Source organism: Nanorana parkeri, unplaced genomic scaffold (assembly GCF_000935625.1).
Source record: "Nanorana parkeri isolate BGI_ZX_2015 unplaced genomic scaffold, ASM93562v1 scaffold92, whole genome shotgun sequence".
Taxonomy (NCBI): Eukaryota; Metazoa; Chordata; class Amphibia; order Anura; family Dicroglossidae; genus Nanorana; species Nanorana parkeri.
This window is the reverse complement of record NW_017306360.1, coordinates 2,057,191-2,066,662: the sequence shown is the minus strand read 5'-3', so window position 1 is coordinate 2,066,662 and position 9,472 is coordinate 2,057,191.

The window sequence follows — 9,472 nt, the reverse complement described above, 5'->3', positions numbered from 1 at the left end:
GTATTATTATTATTATTATTATTATTATCTTCCTCTTTTTTTCCTTCCCTTAGCTGTTTTCTTTTTTTTGTAAACAGTTTTAAATTTGTTCCTTTTCACTGCACTGAATGTATCAGCTGTGGGAGGGGTTGGGTAGCACACCTTGGCATCCTCGCCTTGGATTCCAGAGGACCTTGTCCCGTCACTGATAGGACGCATTGTTATAGAGGTGACAGAGCAGAGTCTGGATCGGCTTTGCAGCTTCTATGCAAATTTCTGAAGGAATTACCTCAATATCTGCATATAACAAAGCTGACGCCCGATATTGTTCCGCTGCATTCACCTTTATTGTTCTTGGAGATTTGTTTTTCCACAGACACTGAAACACAATGAAGGATTACATGTTGCCAATGTTGACCGGGCGGCCATTTTTGTTTTGTTCTCATCTCTCTGTGTTTTGGGAATGAGCTCTGTGCTGCTTTATTTAAAGGAGAACTATGGGGTCAGTGTTTTTCCCCATAGTTCTCCTTAGGGTAACGGGAGGACACAAACTAGCGTCCTCCCATCACCCTAAGCTCAGTATACCGCGAGCTACAGCTCCCTATATACTGAGACGCCGCAGCCGGAGCAGATCCCGACATCGATGTCGAGATCCGCCCAGCTGCGTGACTGACAGCTGGCTCTGCCTATCTAGAGGCAGAGCCAGCTGTACCCGCCCCCTCCCCCGTCCGTTCCGCCAGCCAGCGCTGGTGGATCGGAGCGGCGAGGGGGGAATCCAGCCACGCCCTTCGAGTCGACCGCAATGCATTCGGCCGCACGGGATTGCAAGGCACATTATGCCTGCCATCCGGTCCGATCAAAATGCTGCAAGCACTATCTTGTTCGGACCGGACTGGACCACAGGCATTGCGGCCGGAGAGCGTGGCTAGGGTGCCATTCACTTCAATGGCTCGCCACGCCCCCTCCTGCTCTACAAAAAAGTGAGCTGGCCGCAATGCGATGCAGTGCGTTCTGGCCAGAATCGGGCCGAAATGCACTGCATCTGGTGTGAACCTAGCCTTAACGGTGAACTCCGGGCAATCGCAAAACATATATGGAAGTTGTTTTAGCTGCCAAAGGGTTTGTATTTCTGTCCATCTAGGCCCCAAGATTTACACAGCTCTGTCACACAGCACAGCCCTGATTTTTCTCTGCTGCAGATCAGTAACACTTACAGGTCTTGCCTGTGACTGGACAGTGAAAGGAGAAGCAGCAGACTGATGAGCACATCTCTCCATCACTCTGCTGTCCCCTCCTATCAGCATGTTTCTTGTAAGCACCTAAGCACTGCAGCACCACTGATTGGCTTTTTTTGCTGTTTCTTCCTCTCCAAGTTGGAGCTCTGCTGTACGGGGACTGCGAGAGATATCATATACAGTATTTTATATATATTAATACATACAGAGATGCATTAGGTGTGTATTTTATATCTGCCTTGAATTCAGTTGAAGAGTAGGGTTTTAACCCCCGTCAGCTTTCTTTACATCTTTGTCCCATTGGGGAGAATTCCCTTCACTTCCTGTCTAATAGCCACAACAGGAAGTGAGAGGAAATCCTTTCAAAGTGAGGGAAATGGTGGTCTCCAGAACCAGTGTCCCCATTGCAAGATTTTTCATGTATTCCTGTTCTGGTGACAACTCAAAATGTGGGATTTTCTTTCACTTTTAGTGATAACGGTCACCAGGACCAATAGAGAGGGGGAATCTCCCTAATGGGGACACAGATGGCTATAAAAACCTGACGGGGGGTCTAATCCCTCTCTACTCCATCCAGAACTAAAAAAAAAAAGGCTTTGGCTTCAATATTTAATATTTTAATTATATATTAGATTTTATTTCCTGTAGTTGTAAAAAATGAGGCTGGCAAGGCTGGGGCGTTCGTGGCTACAGCGGTCATGTGACACATTGTAGCGCCGTGCTTGTAATTGCTGCGGGACCTCAGGGACCGCAAGCAGGAGGAATTCATGAGTTCATTAACCGTTTGTGTGCCGGACACCTTCACGCGTCCCTCCCCCGGGCTCCGGCTACACACCGCAACTCCCCAGATGGCCGAATCTCCATCCTCACACCTGATACTTCCCACAAATGTCTGACACATTAAAAGCAATGTAACAGGAATTGCGCCAACACCTGGGAAGTGACGAGCAACGTACTGGAGTCACCTGACTGAGATCGGGATTTCATCATCAACAAAGCAAAATGAATATGCGTGGGATGATCGGCGATATCACCAGCAGCAACGCTTTGCTCCTCCACAGCCGGCAAGAATGGCCGGCATATGGAGGAGCGTCAGGCCCGGCGCTACCGCAAGGCAAGCGGCCGCCTGGGGGCGCTACAGGGTGAGGGCGGAAAAAACAGGGCATTTTGACAAGTACTTGTACTTGTCAAAATGCCCCGATGCTTACGCTATGGTTTTTTTTCACTTACTAATCCTAGCACCGGCCCTGAGAAGCGTGTGACCCGGTTCCCTGTGATGGTGCCAACGCATAGCAGCAAACCATCGCTCCCCAGGTCGCCGACACAGCTCATCTCAGCACTGGCTCCAGAGGAGCATGAAGCTGCGGCGGAAGCAGAGGTAAGGTCAGTATATGAAAGTCACAGGTCACCCTTTCCAGTAGGGATGCACCGATACCGTTTTTTCGGTATCGAGTACCGATATTTTGCTTTCAATACTCGCCGATACCGAGTACTAATACCGGTGCTTCCGCTGGCATGGAGCAGGCTTCCCGGGCAATCAGAAAGCTGGGTAATGTTTGGCTGGCTCGATGCTGTTTGGCCGGGAAGCCAGCTTCTCGGCCAATCAGCAAGGAGCCGGCTGTTTGGCTGGCTCAATGCTGATTGACTGGGAAACCTGCTTCCTGGCCAATCAGCATCGAACCAATCAGCATTACTCGCCACCCAGCTTCCTGATCGCACGGGAAGCTGGCTGCATGCTCCCCTACGGCACTGCCGGTCAGAGGAAATCTTCATCTGACCGGAAGTTCCGATTTCGGGGAAGGTATCGGAGCATTTGGGCGAGCGAAATACTCGGTGTGAGCACCAATACCGAAAATTGTACCGGTATTGGTGCATCCCTACTTTCCAGTGACACTGTTACCTTTCAAGGATGGTGGGAGCCCCTCATAATGGGCACAGCAGGTGTGCAGACCCAGAAACCCAGTTTGAGGTCATAGGAACCCCTCATAATGAGCACAGCAGGTGTACAGACCTGGGAACCCAGCACAGGGATCTCACCGATAGTCCCTGAGAGATAGAAGAGACTCCCCCTTATCTACCACTGATATATCAGTTTAGTAAGGAGTAGGACTGACCGTTTAAGCTGTGTTCAGGATCATACCACCCATTCTTATTGTATGGTCAGACATGAATGTTCAGGTAGTTGGTGGGGGTAGTGTCCAAATCTTGGGCTTAACATGGGTAAATATTTTTTTTAAGGAATCACTGGTGAGTTGAAAGGCCAGCTGAAGTCTCAGACATAACTATATGTAGAAAGACAGACTTTGTACCAACAATCTTCATTTTTACGGTCTTAGCTCCATTTCCCTGTTGCAGGAAATCTAAATAGGCAACAAAGTTAGACCCACTGTACTCTCCAATGTCACAGACCCGGTGAGACACGCCCCTTTCCCTTCTCAAGTCTGAGAGAACACTTGTGCTGAGGGGTGTGGCCATTACTCGGCTCTGCCAGCCCATAGCACTGGAGGGCGAGAGCAGGAAGCAGCTTTGCGCTGTTAGTGCTAAATAGCATATCCCAGCTAAAATCAGCCACAGTGATGAGTGAGGGCGGGAAAGGGAGAGAGGGGGTTGGGGGCACAGGCACAGGACCAGTTAGTATAATAATACCACAGTAAATATTTGTGTGTGGTATTTATGTGTCACGTGGAAGGAAGCAGGTTGAGTGACATGCTCCCACTCTGTATTCTGGGTGTGGCGGGAGCATAAGTATAGCAGCCGCCACGCGGATTAGCATTAAAGTGGACCTGTTGCTTTGCCCTCCATGAGAACAGAGTGTAGAAAGGAGAAAGAGGTGAGTTGAGGAAAGGGGGAGCCCAGAGCACTTTGCATATCTTTGTGTTTTTGCACGTTGAAGTTTTAGCAGCCCAGTGAGATGATGTAAACTCAATAAATAAATTGCATTTCTGCCGGGGAGAACCGAGGGTAAGGGGCATTTTCCCCCTGGGCCAGTACTAATGAGATAGGTTGGGCTGGTGGCAATGAGTGAAGATACTTCACCATTCAATCACTGATCAGGGCAGGACATGAAACCAGTGGCTCGTCCTAGGTGCTATATATTTATGTGCATCCCATTCAGAGTTGTGATCCCAGCATCTGCCAAAGTGAAGGCCTCCATTGCTGACTTCCTTTGCAGAGCTGAGAAGTCATGTGACTGAATAGCAAGAGCCACTAAGAAAGCTGGTCCTGGAAGAAGTGAAAAGGTGTGTCACAGCGAACCATGTCCTTTAGGAACACCCACCATTGGCCATGCCCACCAATAACTGCGGGTTCATGGCTCAGTTCATGTTGAACAATTTCTCTATCAACCAAATCAGTCTCTGCCATAAAAGGGCCACTTGGTAGCATTTATACGCCAGGGGCAAAGGTTCCCTGTCCTCCCTTGCGTCCCCGTCAGTGGAAAATGTGAAGGGAGTAGAGTTAGTGACACACACCTATCTTTATGAAATGACATTGTGATAGAGCAGAGGGTTCTGTATGGCTGGTAATCCATTAGGTGAGTCCTCGGACTGTGAACTTCGACTATCTAAGGTATTTCACTATATCAGTATATGTGGCAGGAGATATACACGACCGTAAAGTTTTATATCTCCGCTGCAAGGACTCCCACTCAAAAACTGATGGAACACTGACAGCCCAAGCCCAAGCCCAGGAATGGAGAACATTCCAGAGAGACACCCAGACGTCACTTTCCAACCCTCAACCTGATTTTCCTGTCACCGGTTAAAATTGTGGATTGTTAAAACAGTGGCTTGCAAAAGTATTTTGTTCTATTACCTGGAATTAAAATGCATTTTTTATTTGGATTACTTGTATTGGACATAAAATAGTTCAAAATGGTGAAGTGAAATCAAGAAAATAACTTGTTTTAAAAAAATCAAGAAATAAAAACGGAAAAGGGGTGCATGCATAAGTAATCACCCCCTTTGCTATGAAGCCCCTACATAAGATCTGGTGCAACCAATTACCTTCAGAAGTCACATAATTTGTTAAATAAATAAATCTGTGTCACATGTTCTCAGTATATACAGCACCTGTTCTGAAAGGCCCCAGAGTCTGCAACACCACTAAGCAAGGGGCACCACCAAGCAAGCGGCAGCATGAAGACCAAGGAGCTCTCCAGACGGGTCAGGGAAAAGTTGTGGAGAAGTACAGATCAGGGTTGGGCTATAAAAAATAATCCGAAACTTTGAAAATCCCTCGGAGCAGCATTAGATCCATTATTAAAAAATGAAAAGAATATGGCGGCACAACAAACCTGCCAAGAGAGGACCACCCACCAAAACTCACAGACCAGGCAAGGGGGGCATTAATCAGAGAGGCAACAAAGAGACCAAAGATAACCCTGAGGGAGCTGCAAAGCTCCACAGCGGAGGTTGGAGTATCTATCCATAGGACCACTTTAAGCCGTACACTCCACAGAGCCGGTGTTCTATTGAAAGCTCCAACTCATTGAAATCTCCAACTACCTCACTTCCGGTGCTCAGAAAGACTGGAGCTCTGTACAGTTGCGGTGCGCATGCGCGCATAGCGTTTTCAGAATACTCGTCGAGTTTGCCACCTGCTGAATATTGTTAAAATGCAGCTGTACAGAGCTCCGCCAGTCTTTGTGTTTTGCAGTCTATCCCCTTCTGGTCGAAATTTCCAACTTGCAAGTACCCGGCAGTGAGGTGGTTGGAGATTTCAACGAGTTGGAGCTTTCGATAGAACACCAGCCTTCATGGAAGAGTGGCCAATAAAATCCATTGTTTACAGAAAAAAATATGCAAACACGTTTGCTGTTTGTGAAAAGGCATGTGGGAGACTCTCCAAACATATGGAAGCAGGAACTCTGGTCAGATGAGACTACAATTGAGCTTTTTGGCCTTCAAGGAAATCGCTAAGTCTGGTGCCAACTCCATACCTCTCATCACCCCGGGAACACCATTAGTGAAGCATGGTGGAGGCAGCATCATGATGTGGGGATGTTTTTCATCGTCAGGGACTGGAAAACTGGTCTGAATTCAAGGAACGATGACGCTAAATACAGGGAACTTCTTGAGGGAAACCTGTTTCAGTCTAAGAGATTTGAGACTGGGACGGAAGTTCCCCTTCCAACAGGACATACTGCTAAAGCAACACTCGAGTGGTTTAAGGGGAAACATTTAAAGTGACATTAAAGTCAAAAAAAATGTCCCCCTTCCCAATCCTGCTGGAGGGACTTACCTTAAATGATGTCTCTTAATCCGATCTTCTTCTTCCCTGTCCTTTCCAGCTGTCCCTCCAGGTGCGTGTCTCCCATCCAGCGCTGACTCCTCTAGACTTACCTTGTGTCTCTCCTCGTCTCCCGGCCGAGCATCTGAACTGCGCATGCGGCCGCCCCCAAGATCCTTTGCGGCCGCCCGAGACTCTTCAGATGTTCGGACGGGAGCGCGTGGTGAAGACACAGGTAAGTATTAACCCTTTTTAAAAGGTTTTTTAAAAATTGTTTTTGCAAATATCTACTGCTTGCTAGCCATAGATATATGCAAAAACAAGCAAGGGTTTAATACCCCTTTAAATCTCTTGGAATGGCTCAGTCAAAGCCCAGACCTTAATCCAATTGAGAATCTGTGGCATGACTTAAAGTTTGCTTAAAAGCAATCCAACTTGAAGGAGCTGGAGCAGTTTTGCCTTGAAGAATGGGCAAAAATCCCAGTGGCCAGATGTGCCAAGCTTATAGAGACATAGCCCAGGAGACTTGCAGCTGTAATTGCTGCAAAAGGTGGCTCTACAAAATATTGACTTGGGGGTGGGGGTGAATAGTTATGCACACATTTAAAATGATATCTCCTAATTATGCTTTTTATATCATGCGGTTCACAGAGGGTTCTCTTAGGTTTCATACAATTTTTTTTTCATTTACATAACAAACCGCCCTGATTATGGAGGAATCCTTGTAAACTCTGAAACACATTGGATAATTTAAAGAATGTTACTGATTAATAGACAGATTAATAAACTTTTATACTTGGACCTTGTACTCAGAGGCACAGTGACAGCTGTTGGCGGGACGCTACAGCTGTCACTTAGCACGACAGTGTTTAAAAAAAATATGTATATATAACGGTAGTAATAGAAAAAACGTTATTAAAAAATGCATCATTAAAGGAGAACTATGAGGGGGGGGGGTGCTTTTCACTCACCTCATAGTCCTAGCCGACCTGTGACAATGAGACTGTCACAGGTCGGCTCAGTAGATCGGGAGGTGAGCGAACACATACCGGCGCTCGCTCACCTCTCGATCCTGTCACGGCTCTCTGCCGTGACAGGGGAGGGGCTGGATTCCCCCTCCCCGCTCCGATCTGCCAGCGCTGACTAGCGGAACGGACGGGGGAGGTGGCGGGTACAGCTGGCTCTGTCTCTAGATAGGCAGAGCCAGCTGTCACTCACGCAGCTGGGCGGATGCCGGCACAATTGTCGGGATCCGCTTCAGCTGCGGCGTCTCAGTATACTGAGCCTAGGGTGACAGGAGGACGCTAGTTTGTGTCCTCCCGTTACCCTAAGGAGAACTATGGGGAAAAGCCTTAACCCCATAGTTCTCCTTTAAATAAACTGTATTTATGTATTAAATTCATTTTTAAATCAATTGTATTTTTAAATCAATTGTATTTAAAATTGTATTTTTTTATTAAAGAAATTTAAATGAAAGAAAGAAAATGAAATAAAAGAAAGAAAATTACTGAAATTAAAGAAATACAATTACAGACACATGATCGGGGAATTCATTAAAGAAATACTAAATTAAAGCCCTGTATTTATTTATTTAAAAAAAAGATATAAGTGGACAAATAAGAAATAAGTCAGAGCGGCATTGTTGGGTAAATCAATACAGACTGACGCTGCTAAATTTAATCTTGAGCTCTGGTCATGAAGGCATTGGTTAAATATTGTAGGGAAGTTAAAGATGACAGCACTGCAGCTGGTAACAAGTCATCACTGGCCGCGTCCATTTCTCTTTCCCGTCTGGTTCCCCCTAATACTATAGAGTTATCTATTGGGTGGTTGTTATGTAGCCTCAGTGTGTGTTTGTACTTGATGTGGTGACAGTGCTGTCACTACACTGGAGCCGATGAAACCGACTCCAGGCTCAGATCTCTCGGTCATAAAAGCCAAGTCAACTGATGACTATCTGGGAAAATATTAACCACATTGCATCCTATTACCCTCACAATTTATGAGCTCGTTATCTGACATTTCAAATACAGCTGTAACCTATGGACTGAAAATTTGCACATAGGACGAAAACCGCACACTTTCCAACTGGGCGCACCCAGGCCGGCTAACCCGCACGATATGGTCACCCATTGGCCAACCCAGGACATGACATGCTATCGTTGAGAAGGGCTTGTTTATTGTTCTGATGATCTATTCCCTTCTTAAAGTTCATGCCCAGCCAGAAACTATTTTTTTTTTTTTAGTTTTGGAGAGTGTGGGGAAGGATTGGAACTCCTCATTGACTATGCACATCAGGTGTCCTGACTCCATTTTGAATTCTCAATGCATGCTTGTTCCAGGTCAGCGACTCAGAGGTCAGCAATGGTAATCCACATCACTTTCTCAGTACAGATTTACTTACAAAAAAACCTCAAATGTAGCATTTCATAGCAACCAGAGATCACCTTTCATGACTGAACTGCTGCGACTTCCTGTCTTCGGAATGGTTACAGTGTGTTACTTAGTAAAAAGCTCATCTGCCAAGCCAAAGACGTGCACAGGGCACAATGCAGACAGCCAGGAGGAAGAAGAATTTTTATGGCAGTTAATTTTCAGTTACGCAGTTACCTTCCCTAGATCTCAATCGATATAATATTTACGTCATGGGCGTGCTCTACATGTTTGATTTCCCGCAAAGAAAAAAAACATTAATCATTAACTCAAAGAAATGACAGTAAATGCATAGCGATCATATGAAGCAATTCTCCCAACAATATAGAAATTAAAATGGGCTTGGCCCCCTTACCCCGTCCCTCCTTCCCTCTAGTCTCTATTATCCCTGCACCTCTTTCTTTTACCGTCTCTTCCTTTACTACTTTCTGGTTCGATCTGGGCCAGCATCTCTCAATCTTTTTTGTTGTTGTCATGGCACCCTTTAAAAGCATGCAAAATATTGAGGCACCCCCGTCTAAAATGTCATAGATTAAGGCCCCGAGCAGACCTACGCGATCCAGGATCCCCAATGCAGGCAGCGATTGCTGCGTGGC